This window comes from Choloepus didactylus, chromosome 1, assembly GCF_015220235.1.
Source record: "Choloepus didactylus isolate mChoDid1 chromosome 1, mChoDid1.pri, whole genome shotgun sequence".
Taxonomy (NCBI): domain Eukaryota; kingdom Metazoa; phylum Chordata; class Mammalia; order Pilosa; family Megalonychidae; genus Choloepus; species Choloepus didactylus.
In genome coordinates this window covers 200,849,535-200,863,907 of record NC_051307.1, presented here as the reverse complement: position 1 = coordinate 200,863,907, position 14,373 = coordinate 200,849,535, and the positions used below count along the sequence as shown (strand labels likewise).

At 40.7% G+C, this 14,373-nt stretch overlaps 1 pseudogene; it reads right to left on the bottom strand.

Annotated features, from left to right (window-relative positions):
* Window positions 1–13,440, bottom strand: part of LOC119526761 — a 66,474-nt pseudogene extending 53,034 nt beyond the window's left edge.
* Window positions 13,441–14,373: the final 933 nt, after the last annotated feature.

The following is a 14,373-nucleotide window of genomic DNA, read 5'->3' as shown; positions in this document are numbered from 1 at the left end:
GCCTTTTTTTTTTTTTTTTTTTTTAAATCCTTTTTGCTTTTTCTAAAACAATTACTCTAAGAAGCTCAATACAGAAAGCTTCAAAGAATTGCAATTTGGGCACGTCAAGTCAAGAGCAGAACTAAGAGAGCTCTGAGACAAAAGGCAATAATCCAGTGGCTGAGAAAATTCACTAAACAACACAACTTCCCAAGAAAAGGGGGGTGTCCGCTCACAGCCACCATCCTGGTGGATAGGAAACACTCCTGCCCATCGCCAGCCCCATAGCCCAGAGCTGCCCGAGACAACCCAGTGTGACGGAAGTGCTTCAAATAACAGGCACACACCACAAAACTGGGCGTGGACATTAGCCTTCCCTGCAACCTCAGCTGAATGTCCCAGAGCTGGGAAGGTGGAGCAGTGTGAATTAACAAAGCCCCATTCAGCCATCATTTGAGCAGACTGGGAGCCTCCCTACACAGCCCAGCAGCCCAGAACTGCCCTGGGGGGACGGCACTCACCTGTGACATAGCACAGTCATCCCTCAACAGAGGACCCGGGGTGCACAGCCTGGAAGAGGGGCCCACTTGCAAGTCTCAGGAGCCATACGCCAATACCAAGGACTAGTGGGTCAGTGGCAGAGACAAACTGTGGCAGGACTGAACTGAAGGATTAGACTATTGCAGCAGCTTTAAAACTCTAGGATCACCAGGGAGATTTGATTGTTAGGGCCACCCCCCCTCCCCGACTGCCCAGAAACACGCCCCACATACAGGGCAGGCAACACCAACTACACACGCAAGCTTGGTACACCAATTGGGCCCCACAAGACTCACTCCCCCACTCACCAAAAAGGCTAAGCAGGGGAGAACTGGCTTGTGGAGAACAGGTGGCTCGTGGACGCCACCTGCTGGTTAGTTAGAGAAAGTGTACTCCACGAAGCTGTAGATCTGATAATTTAGAGATAAGGACTTCAATAGGTCTACAGACCCTAAAACAACCCTATCAAGTTCAGCAAATGCCACGAGGCCAAAAACAACAGAAAACTATAAAGCATATGAAAAAACCAGACGATATGGATAACCCAAGCCCAAGCACCCAAATCAAAAGACCAGAAGAGACACAGCACCTAGAGCAGCTACTCAAAGAACTAAAGATGAACAATGAGACCATAGTACGGGATATAAAGGAAATCAAGAAGACTCTAGAAGAGCATAAAGAAGACATTGCAAGACTAAATAAAAAAATGGATGATCTTATGGAAATTAAAGAAACTGTTGACCAAATTAAAAAGATTCTGGACACTCATAGTACAAGACTAGAGGAAGTTGAACAACGAATCAGTGACCTGGAAGATGACAGAATGGAAAATGAAAGCATAAAAGAAAGAATAGGGAAAAAAAATTGAAAAAATCAAAATGGACCTCAGGGATATGATAGATAATATGAAACGTCCAAATATAAGACTCATTGGTGTCCCAGAAGGGGAAGAAAAGGGTAAAGGTCTAGGAAGAGTATTCAAAGAAATTGTTGGGGAAAACTTCCCAAATCTTCTAAACAACATAAATACACAAATCATAAATGCTCAGCGAACTCCAAATAGAATAAATCCAAATAAACCCACTCCAAGATATATACTGATCACACTGTCAAACACAGAAGAGAAGGAGCAAGTTCTGAAAGCAGCAAGAGAAAAGCAATTCACCACATACAAAGGAAACAGCATAAGACTAAGTAGTGACTACTCAGCAGCCACCATGGAGGCAAGAAGGCAGTGGCATGATATATTTAAAATTCTGAGTGAGAAAAATTTCCAGCCAAGAATACTTTATCCAGCAAAGCTCTCCTTCAAATTTGAGGGAGAGCTTAAATTTTTCACAGACAAACAAATGCTGAGAGAATTTGCTAACAAGAGACCTGCCCTACTGGAGATACTAAAGGGAGCCCTACAGACAGAGAAACAAAGACAGGACAGAGAGACTTGGAGAAAGGTTCAGTACTAAAGAGATTCGGTATGGGTACAATAAAGGATATTAATAGAGAGAGGGAAAAATATGGCAAACATAAACCAAAGGATAAGATGGCCGATTCAAGAAATGCCTTCACGGTTTTAACGTTGAATGTAAATGGATTAAACTCCCCAATTAAAAGATATAGATTCGCAGAATGGATCAAAAAAAATGAACCATCAATATGTTGCATACAAGAGACTCATCTTAGACACAGGGACACAAAGAAACTGAAAGTGAAAGGATGGAAAAAAATATTTCATGCAAGCTACAGCCAAAAGAAAGCAGGTGTAGCAATATTAATCTCAGATAAAATAGACTTCAAATGCAGGGATGTTTTGAGAGACAAAGAAGGCCACTACATACTAATAAAAGGGGCAATTCAGCAAGAAGAAACAACAATCGTAAATGTCTATGCACCCAATCAAGGTGTCACAAAATACATGAGAGAAACACTGGCAAAACTAAAGGAAGCAATTGATGTTTCCACAATAATTGTGGGAGACTTCAACACATCACTCTCTCCTATAGATAGATCAACCAGACAGAAGACCAATAAGGAAATTGAAAACTTAAACAATCTGATAAATGAATTAGATTTAACAGACATATACAGGACATTACATCCCAAATCACCAGGATACACATACTTTTCTAGTGCTCACGGAACTTTCTCCAGAATAGATCATATGCTGGGACATAAAACAAGCCTCAATAAATTTAAAAATATTGAAATTATTCAAAGCACATTCTCTGACCACAATGGAATACAATTAGAAGTCAATAACCATCAGAGACTTAGAAAATTCACAAATACCTGGAGGTTAAACAACACATTACTAAACAATCAGTGGGTTAAAGAAGAAATAGCAAGAGAAATTGCTAAATATATAGAGACGAATGAAAATGAGAACACAACATACCAAAACCTATGGGATGCAGCAAAAGCAGTGCTAAGGGGGAAATTTATAGCCCTAAACGCACATATTAAAAAGGAAGAAAGAGCCAAAATCAAAGAACTAATGGATCAACTGAAGAAGCTAGAAAATGAACAGCAAACCAATCCCAAACCAAGTAGAAGAAAAGAAATAACAAGGATTAAAGCAGAAATAAATGACATAGAGAACAAAAAAACAATAGAGAGGATAAATATCACCAAAAGTTGGTTCTTTGAGAAGATCAACAAGATTGACAAGCCCCTAGCTAGACTGACAAAATCAAAAAGAGAGAAGACCCCTATAAACAAAATAATGAATGAAAAAGGTGCCATAACTGCAGATCCTGAAGAAATTAAAAAAATTATAAGAAGATATTATGAACAACTGTATGGCAACAAACTGGATAATGTAGAAGAAATGGACAATTTCCTGGAAACATATCAACAACCTAGACTGACCAGAGAAGAAATAGAAGATCTCAATCAACCCATCAGAAGCAAAGAGATCCAATCAGTCATCAAAAATCTTCCCACAAATAAATGCCCAGGGCCAGATGGCTTCACAGGGGAATTCTACCAAACTTTCCAGAAAGAACTGACACCAATCTTACTCAAACTCTTTCAAAACATTGAAGAAAATGGAACACTACCTAACTCATTTTATGAAGCTAACATCAATCTAATACCAAAACCAGGCAAAGATGCTACAAAAAAGGAAAACTACCGGCCAATCTCCCTAATGAATATAGATGCAAAAATCCTCAACAAAATTCTTGCAAATCGAATCCAAAGACACATTAAAAAAATCATACACCATGACCAAGTGGGGTTTATTCCAGGCATGCAAGGATGGTTCAACATAAGAAAATCAATCAATGTATTACAACACATTAACAAGTCAAAAGGGAAAAATCAATTGATTATCTCAATAGATGCTGAAAAAGCATTTGACAAAATCCAACATCCGTTTTTGATAAAAACACTTCAAAAGGTAGGAATTGAAGGAAACTTCCTCAACATGATAAAGAGCATATATGAAAAACCCACAGCCAGCATAGTACTCAATGGTGAGAGACTGAAAGCCTTCCCTCTAAGATCAGGAACAAGACAAGGATGCCCGCTGTCACCACTGTTATTCAACATTGTGCTGGAAGTGCTAGCCAGGGCAATCCGGCAAGACAAAGAAATAAAAGGCATCCAAATTGGAAAAGAAGAAGTAAAACTGTCATTGTTTGCAGATGATATGATCTTATATCTAGAAAACCCTGAGAAATCGACGATACAGCTACTAGAGCTAATAAACAAATTTAGCAAAGTAGCGGGATACAAGATTAATGCACATAAGTCAGTAATGTTTCTATATGCTAGAAATGAACAAACTGAAGAGACACTCAAGAAAAGACACCATTTTCAATAGCAACTAAAAAAATCAAGTACCTAGGAATAAACTTAACCAAAGATGTAAAAGACCTATACAAAGAAAACTACATAACTCTACTAAAAGAAATAGAAGGGGACCTTAAAAGATGGAAAAATATTCCATGTTCATGGATAGGAAGGCTAAATGTCATTAAGATGTCAATTCTACCCAAACTCATCTACAGATTCAATGCAATCCCAATCAAAATTCCAACAACCTACTTTGCAGACTTGGAAAAGCTAGTTGTCAAATTTATTTGGAAAGGGAAGATGCCTCGAATTGCTAAACACACTCTAAGAAAGAAAAACGAAGTGGGAGGACTTACACTCCCTGACTTTGAAGCTTATTATAAAGCCACAGTTGCCAAAACAGCATGGTACTGGCACAAAGATAGACATATAGATCAATGGAATCGAATTGAGAATTCAGAGATAGACCCTCAGATCTATGGCCGACTGATCTTTGATAAGGCCCCCAAAGTCACCGAACTGAGCCATAATGGTCTTTTCAACAAATGGGGCTGGGAGAGTTGGATATCCATATCCAAAAGAATGAAAGAGGACCCCTACCTCACACCCTACACAAAAATTAACTCAAAATGGACCAAAGATCTCAATATAAAAGAAAGTACCATAAAACTCCTAGAAGATAATGTAGGAAAACATCTTCAAGACCTTGTATTAGGAGGCCACTTCCTAGACTTTACACCCAAAGCACAAGCAACAAAAGAGAAAATAGATAAATGGGAACTCCTCAAGCTTCGAAGTTTCTGCACCTCAAAGGAATTTCTCAAAAAGGTAAAGAGGCAGCCAACTCAATGGGAAAAAATTTTTGGAAACCATGTATCTGACAAAAGACTGATATCTTGCATATACAAAGAAATCCTACAACTCAATGACAATAGTACAGACAGCCCAATTATAAAATGGGCAAAAGATATGAAAAGACAGTTCTCTGAAGAGGAAATACAAATGGCCAAGAAACACATGAAAAAATGTTCAGCTTCACTAGCTATTAGAGAGATGCAAATTAAGACCACAATGAGATACCATCTAACACCGATTAGAATGGCTGCCATTAAACAAACAGGAAACTACAAATGCTGGAGGGGATGTGGAGAAATTGGAACTCTTATTCATTGTTGGTGGGACTGTATAATGGTTCAGCCACTCTGGAAGTCAGTCTGGCAGTTCCTTAGAAAACTAGATATAGAGCTACCATTCGATCCAGCGATTGCACTTCTCGGTATATACCCGGAAGATCGGAAAGCAGTGACACGAACAGATATCTGCACGCCAATGTTCATAGCAGCATTATTCACAATTGCCAAGAGATGGAAACAACCTGAATGTCCTTCAACAGATGAGTGGATAAATAAAATGTGGTATATACACACGATGGAATACTACGCGGCAGTAAGAAGGAACGATCTGGTGAAACATATGACAACATGGATGAACCTTGAAGACATAATGCTGAGCGAAATAAGCCAGGCACAAAAAGAGAAATATTATATGCTACCACTAATGTGAACTTTGAAAAATGTAAAACAAATGGTTTATAATGTAGAATGTAGGGGAACTAGCAGTAGAGAGCAATTAAGGAAGGGGGAACAATAATCCAAGAAGAACAGATAAGCTATTTAACGTTCTGGGGATGCCCAGAAATGACTATGGTCTGTTAATTTCTGATGGATGTAGTAGGAACAAGTTCACTGAAATGTTGCTATATTATGTAACTTTCTTGGGGTAAAGTAGGAACATGTTGGAAGTTAAGCAGTTATCTTAGGTTAGTTGTCTTTTTCTTACTCCCTTGTTATGGTCTCTTTGAAATGTTCTTTTATTGTATGTTTGTTTTCTTTTTAACTTTTTTTTTCATACAGTTGATTTAAAAAAGAAGGGAAAGTTAAAAAAAAAAAAAAAGAAAGAAAAAAGACAAACAAGGAAAAAAAAAAAAAGATGTAGTGCCCCCTTGAGGAGCCTGTGGAGAATGCAGGGGTATTCGCCTACCCCACCTCCATGGTTGCTAACATGACCACAGACATAGGGGACTGGTGGTTTGATGGGTTGAGCCCTCTACCATAAGTTTTACCCTTGGGAAGACGGTTGCTGCAAAGGAGAGGCTAGGCCTCCCTGTATTTGTGCCTAAGAGTCTCCTCCTGAATGCCTCTTTGTTGCTCAGATGTGGCCCTGTCTCTCTGGCTAAGCCAACTTGAAAGGTGAAATCACTGCCCTCCCCCCTACATGGGATCAGACACCCAGGGAAGTGAATCTCCCTGGCAACATGGAATATGACTCCCGGGGAGGAATGTAGACCCGGCATCGTGGGATGGAGAACATCTTCTTGACCAAAAGGGGGATGTGAAAGGAAATGAAATAAGCTTCAGTGGCAGAGAGATTCCAAAATGAGCCGAGAGATCACTCTGGTGGGCACTCTTACGCACACTTTAGACAACCTTTTTTAGGTTCTAAAGAATTGGGGTAGCTGGTGGTGGATACCTGAAACTATTAAACTACAATCCAGAACCCATGAATCTCGAAGACAGTTGTATAAAAATGTAGCTTATGAGGGGTGACAGTGGGATTGGGAATGCCATAAGGACCAAACTCCACTTTGTCTAGTTTATGGATGGATGTGTAGAAAAGTAGGGGAAGCAAACAAACAGATAAAGGTACCCAGTGTTCTTTTTTACTTCAATTGCTCTTTTTCACTCTAATTATTATTCTTGTTATTTTTGTGTGTGTGCTAATGAAGGTGTCAGGGATTGATTTAGGTGATGAATGTACAACTATGTAATGGTACTGTAAACAATCGAAAGTACAATTTGTTTTGTATGACTGCGTGGTATGTGAATATATCTCAATAAAATGATGATTAAAAAAAAAAAAAAAAAAAAAAAGCAAATGGATAAAGAACATCTGTGTACCCTTTACCCAGATTACCTATTTTTAACATTTTACTCCATTTGCTTTATCATTCTTTCCTTCTCTCTCTGTATATGTGTATGTATATATTTATGTATATACATCTTGTTTCCTCTGAACCATTTGAGAGTAAATTGCATACTCTCAAATATTTCCATGTATATTTCCTAAAATTAGCTATATTCTCTTTCATAACCACAGTACTACCACAGATAATTTTAAGGCTATTTTAATATATTCCTCAGAATCAATGAAATGTATGAGCAACACCAGATGAAACAAGACAAAAACAGACCAAATGAGATTGGTCAGTTGAAATAAAATTTTAAATGATGACACCTCATCTGAGTAGATGGAAAAACTTGGTCAGAAGGCAAATGGAGTGAAATGAAGCCACTTCAAACTCAATGAAAGTAATTCAAAATAGGTCCAAGAAGACAAAAATAGAGCAAATCAGAACTACTTAATTCATAATTGTACCAAGTTAAGAAACACCTTGAAAAAGCTTCTCAAAGAAACGTGCAACACTGAAAATATGACTGTAATTGAGAACTCAGGAACATCCAGAATAACTCTGTATTTGCCAACCTAGAGAAACAACCTAGTTTTAAAATAAATGAAGGAACATATGATTTATGATACCCAATAATATAAAAAATTCAATTTTGATAGATTTAATTACACTTGAAATTTATACTTTTTTAACTTCTAGGTCACAGAAGGTATCTCTTCCTACTCTCCTCCTTGCTCTCTGTACTCCAATCACATTGGCCTCCTTGCTTTCCCTCAAACAGGCAAGGCATGCTCCTGCCTTAGGGCCTTAGCCCTGGTTGTTCTCCCTGCCTGGAATAGTTTTCCACTAGATCCACATGTCTAACTTCCATACCTCCTCATAGAGGCCTACCCTGACCACCCAACTTAAAAATTTAGCTTCCTCCCTCCATACTCTGAAATGTGGGGCTCCACATGTGCATGACGAAGCATGTTTCCTTCAGCCCACAGCTCTGCTGCCACAGCAGTTTAGCTAAGGCTCAGCTGCAGGCCAGCAAAGAGGCTCGGGGCAGAGGCAAGAAGCTCCCATGGCTAGCTTTGTAGAGTTTTTTCCTGATCCCCAACTCCATTACATCTATGAAGTCCCCTTGCCTGAGTTTACAACCCTCAAACCTCAATTTCCTTTCTCCCCACGTAGCCCTCAAACAGTTCCCCTCTGTCACTTTCCCAGGCAGAGGCTTTCCCATGGGGCCATCCTCACTTTCAGTTTTACAATGAATAGCACAGTTTTTCACTTGGTAGTTATAGGATTTTAGAATCAGAATCAATCTATATCTTCAATTCCATTTTATAGATGAGGAAATAGAATCCAGAAAGGCCAAATGACCTGAGCAAAGTTATACATTAGTCCTGCAAGATTGAGTGGAACTAGAACCCAGATATCTTGATTCTTAAATTAGTGGTCTTTCCACTATCCCATGAAACCCTTCCAAAGCAACATGCTGGGAGAGAGAGAAGGTGCCCGTTTTCTATAAATAATGTTCATCAATCTCTATATTGTTTGAGAGTCAGGGCAAACTGTAAGAGATACTGAGTCGAGGAGGTTAAGTTGGCATTACACTTTTAGGCAAGCAAATCAGTTTTTCTTTCTTTAGGATTCTCTACGCTTCCTATTATGGAAACATGAAGCAATAACAGCCCGAAGGACAAAACATTTAGAAGCACAGAAAACATATCTCATTCACTCTACCTTTCCCAACTAGTCAGGTCAGCCTTGGGATGTTAAATTTGCCATAGTATTCCCAGGTGTCAGCCTAAACAATTTTGAAATTCCAAAAGGAGAAAGCACATTTCCCCAGTTGTTCATACAAAAGAGAATGTGCAGCATTATCCAATCTTATTATCCTATTTCTGGCCTCCTACCTCAGCTTCAGTGAGGGTGTAGAAATCTCAATTTAACCAAATAAATAATCTCAGAACCCCTCTTCAACCACATGACCTTCTCAGCAGCCCCTAGCAAAACCAGTTATCTCTGGCTAGCAAGCTGAGAAGACCTGACTAAATGCCCACTTCATTCCTGCCTATATTATATGAAAGTCCAGTGGGTGAGGAACGGAGAGGAGGGGGGCCCAGGTTACCTCGCAAGATTGCTGGTGATGAGTGAGGATTTTCTCTGGGGCACATCCTGTGGGGTGGGGATGTGGTCACCAGCCACCAGGTTCTTGTCTGGTCCTGCGCTTGGCACCTGCTGATTCTTCATCTTGGCTTTGGCCATGTTGTAGTCTCCTGAGTCAAAGTACTTTTACCCTTTCTGGAGTCTCTTCATGAGGAAGTTGGAGCCTCCAGGCTTTTGTCCTAGGCTTGGATATTTTGCCTCTAGCTTTGCCTCCTCAGCTCTCTCAAGGAGAATACCTTCCTTCTCCTGCACGTCCTGCTTCTCCTCGCCGGTCTCCTCTGAAGGGTTCTCCTCTTCCTGTTTCTGTGACACGGCGGGACCGGGACTGTGGAGTGTAGGGGGTCTGGGAACTCAACCAGAGAAGGGAAGGGGGAGGGGAAACGGGGGCAACCTGCACTGCTGCTTCGCCTCCTGTCACTAGGGTTGCTCCCATTAAGTCTTTTTTTTCTACCTTTGCATTTGTTTGAAAATTTCCATAGTAAAGAGTTAAAAAGAAATCCAGTATACAAGATCATACTACTAGGAACTATTAGAGATTATAATTATTTGTGTGAATATTGATATAGTGAATTTTACTAGTGTATTTTAAGACTTTAATAATGTCAGGTATTTACAAAAAGTTACCCTTATATTTTTAAAATACCCTGAATTCTTAATATTAAATGTGGCTATGTTTTTCTGTAAGCTCAAATAAAATAAAATAAAAAGATTACATGCAGAAACCATTATGAAATGCCTAGCACAATGGCTAACACAAGGCATGAACCACTCACATGTTGATCTCCTCCTCCCTTCTCAAGAAAGAGAAAAGAAGACCCGATTCTCTGGGAAATGAGCCAGCATTTTAGAAGAGAGAAGGGTGACCCCTACTCACCAGACAGCTGAGCTTCTCCTCCTCCTCCCAGGGCAAGCAGAGTCCTTGGAAAGCAGAGCTGGGGGAAGAAAAAAGTGCCTTGAGAACCCAGCCCTGCCAAGTCTTCCATGATGATCCCTGAGAACCCTTCTGAGCCTCAGCTGTGGCTACCTGTGCCTTCTTCCCTAAACAGGACTCTAGGCCCCTCTTCACTGACCCAGGCCCACAGCTCGTCTCACCTCTTGCACCTTACACTTGAGTCAACTTCTCCACCCATTCCCTAGTTACTTTTGTTTTTAGAAAAATACTGATCTTAATGAAATGCAAAAATGTAAACTTGTGATTGTTTTCCCTTATTTTACAAAAAGGCACTATGGTAAAAACAATAAAAGTCCTAAAGACCATTGTAACAGCATTTCTAAAATGCAGCTTGCCAGATGCTAATTCTTCTTAAAAACAAATAATTTGGGGATGAAAAAAAGGCAAGAGTCTAACGTCTCTGGAGGGAAGCCTGAGCATTCCCTGCCATCTCATCCCATGCCACAGCGACCACAGCAGACCGCGCAGGCACAGGTACCAGCTCCAGGACTCAGCAGCTCGGAGTCCGTGGCTGCGTCATGCTCACCTGCACCACCAGGCGTCAGGGCTGAGGCACCGACAGCAGAGATGTGGCTGTAGAAGAGCAGCTCACAGCTCTCACAGCACACGGGGCCGTAGGATTCATGGCCATCATTCTAGTGCATTTAAAACACCTCAAAAAACGAGGCCTGGGTCCTAGCACATGCGTCAGAGGCAGAGCCCCTCTCAAGGAGTGGATGGAAGAATAAGCAAATTTAGAGTCAGAAACCAGAATACAAGTTGCCAGGGGCTGGGGAGGGTTGGAGAATGGTGAGTGGAAGCTTAATTGGTACAGAATTTCTCTTGGTGGTGATGGATAAATTTTGGTGATGGATGATAGTGATGGTAGCAGAACATTGTGAATGTAATTAACACCACTAAATAATGGTGGTCAAAGGGGGAAATTTTAGGTTGTAGGTATGTTACTAAAATTAAAAAAAAAAATTTTTTTTTAATCTTTAACCTGGAAAAAAAAAAAGGACATTATTGGGACAACTGCAGAAATTGGAATATGGACTGTATGCTTTATATCAATGTTAAATTTCTTGGACTTGATAGCTGTACTTAAAGTGGTTACAAGAGTGTCCTTGTTCTCAGGAAATGTCCCTGGAAGTGTTAAGTGTTAGAGGAACATGATGTATGCAATCTGTTCTCAAATGCTTAGATAATAGCTAGATAGATAGAATGATACAACAAATGTCACAAAATGCTAAAAGTTGGTAAATATTGGTATCTGGGCAAGGAGGTATGTTGGAGCTCTATGTTTTGTTTTTGTATTATTTTTGCAACTTTCCTGTAAGTTTGAAGTTATTTCAAAATAAAAACTTTTTTTAAAATTATGGCTTAATTAAAAAAAAAAAGTGGCTGGAAGGTGACAAAGGCATTCCAACCACAGGACAAAAAGATGTATACACACACACACACACACACACACACACAGAGGATCTTCTGAGTATACTAGGAGTGGAAATGATGAACTGTATGGTAATTCTGTGTTTAACTTTGTGAGGAACCACCAAACAGTTTTCCACAGTGGCTGCACCATTTTACATCCCCACCAGCAATGCACATAGTTCTATTTCTCTTCATCCTCTCCAACACTTTCTATTTTCCACTTTTTAAAATAATAGCCATCCTGGTGGGTGTGAAGTGATATCTTATTGTGGTTTTGATTTTCATTTCCCTAGTGGCTAATGATGTTGAATATCTTTTCATGAGCTTATTAGTCATTTGTATGTCTTCTTTGAAGAAATGTCTATTTAGGTCTTCTGCCCATTTTTTTTGTCTTTGTGTTGAGTTGTGGGAATTATTTATATATTCTGGTTATTAAACCTTATCAGATCTCTATCTCAGACTGCGGAGAGGAGGAAAGGGAAAGGGAAGGGAGCCAAAAGAAAGGGAGGGACAGACAGGGGAGAGATCAGGTCCCTAGCTAGTAGTCCAAATCCTGAAGATTCTCAGGGTCAGAGCTACTTGTCCCACATAGGGTCTGCTCTTTCTCCCTTGGTCCTGGACTGAAAGGACATGAAGCAGACCCAAATCCAAACCACTAAACGTTAAAGATAGGTTTAGCATTAGATTGCTGTGTTAGACAACCACTGAGATTTGAGAGGCATTTCTTACTGAAGCATAATTTTGCCTACATTGACATACACAGCTCTTCTCCTCCCAGGACTACTCGTAGCAGTGGCTAACATTAATTAAGCACAAACACTGTGTCAGGCAGGGGGCTAAGTCTATTATTTCATTAATCTTGACAAAGCCATGAGGTGGATACTGTTGTTATTTCTATCTCACAAAAGAGGGAACAGAGAATTGGGAGGTCAGGTTCATGGCTCACAAAATCACGTCTCTCCGAAATGGCAGAGCCAAGCCTAGAATCCAAAGACTGGTTTCAGAGCTCCTTCACTTAACATCTGCCTAAGAAATGTCTGTAGAACCAATGACTGAATGAAAAAGCAAACTGAAGAGACATCTAGAATTCATCCTGAAGAAGCCAGACCTCTCAGAGGGACACTACCACTGGAGGAAAGAATATCAGTCAGGATAGGCTGGGTTACCATCTGATAACAAATGACCTCCAAAAATCTCTGTCATTTACAGTAAGGAAGGTTGTTTCCCTGCTTATACTGTAGGTCAATCGCAGGTTGGCCATTACTACAATTCAGACAAGAGAAGAAGAAAGATGGATGGGTGTATGCTTGGGAGTTCTATTCATGGTATTTTACAAATACAGCATGTCAAATCAGTGAGGAAATTATGCCTCTTTAATGACTGGTTGGAACACATTATCTACATAGCATTTCAGCAGCCATTAAAGTTGCAAACATACAATAGCTTCTAAAATCATCAGGATTTTTATTTCTGTAGGAAAGAAACAGAGCCTCAGCAGGCACATGGTTGTGATGGATGCAGGCTTCCCCACTCCCACACCCCAAATCACCTAGCCCTCCTCTCTACAGCAAACCCCCCACCTCACCCCAAGGAAGGCTTGTAGGTGGCTAGGGAAGAGGGATTCTGCAGGAATCCGCATCAGAAACGCACAATGTGCTGCTGGATTTACAGAACCCTAACGTCTGTACAGGTTAAGAGAGTCCTACAGGTACATCAGGCCCCTCTACACACCCTTCCTCAGGAACCAAGGTTGACCCTGTCGATGCGCGTCAGACCCTTTCCCGCAGAAGGGCGTCGAATCCAGCCACCTCCTAGAGCAATATGATGGGAGCCACAAGTATCAGCCCGTAACTTTAAATTTTCTAGTAGTCATGTTAAAACGTTTTTTTTAAAAAGCCTAATTAATTTTGATAATAAATTTTATTTAACCCAAATATATCCAAAATATTATCATTCCAACAAGTAACCAAAATTTTAGAAGGTTGAGAGTTTTCATTTTTTCCTTATTCTTCGAAATCAAGTGTGAATTGACACTGCATATCTCAATTGTGACGCTAAACTTTCATGATTAAAGGGAAAGGTAATCTAGCCGAAACAACAATCTTGTGTCTAATGGGAAAATATTTTATAGTTTTATTATCTACCTATAAATTAATTAAATGTAAATAAAATTTTAAACGCAAGTCCTCAGTCGCACTCACCACATCGCAAGTTTTCAATAATCATCTGTGGCCATTAACTGCCCAAGCGGACAGCGCCAGTTGGACCCTCGAGTGACGGAGAGGCGGCTGTGAGAGCCACTTACAGCGCACCAGACACGGAGGGAGGAGCCCTGCAGCGCCCACAGGGGAGGAGGAGCATCCGGGAGGCCCCGTCCCCGCCTCGCCGGCTCGACTCCCCGACGGTGGCCGAGCCCAGGAGCTGCTCCCGCGGGGCCCACACCTGCGCCCGGGCCGACAGGGTCAACGAGGAGACCGCGCGTCAGGAGTGGGATGCGCGGTGATATCCCGGCCACGCGCGGTGCCGTAACGGGGCACGCGACCCTGAAGGAGGCGCGTCACTGCGCGGCGCG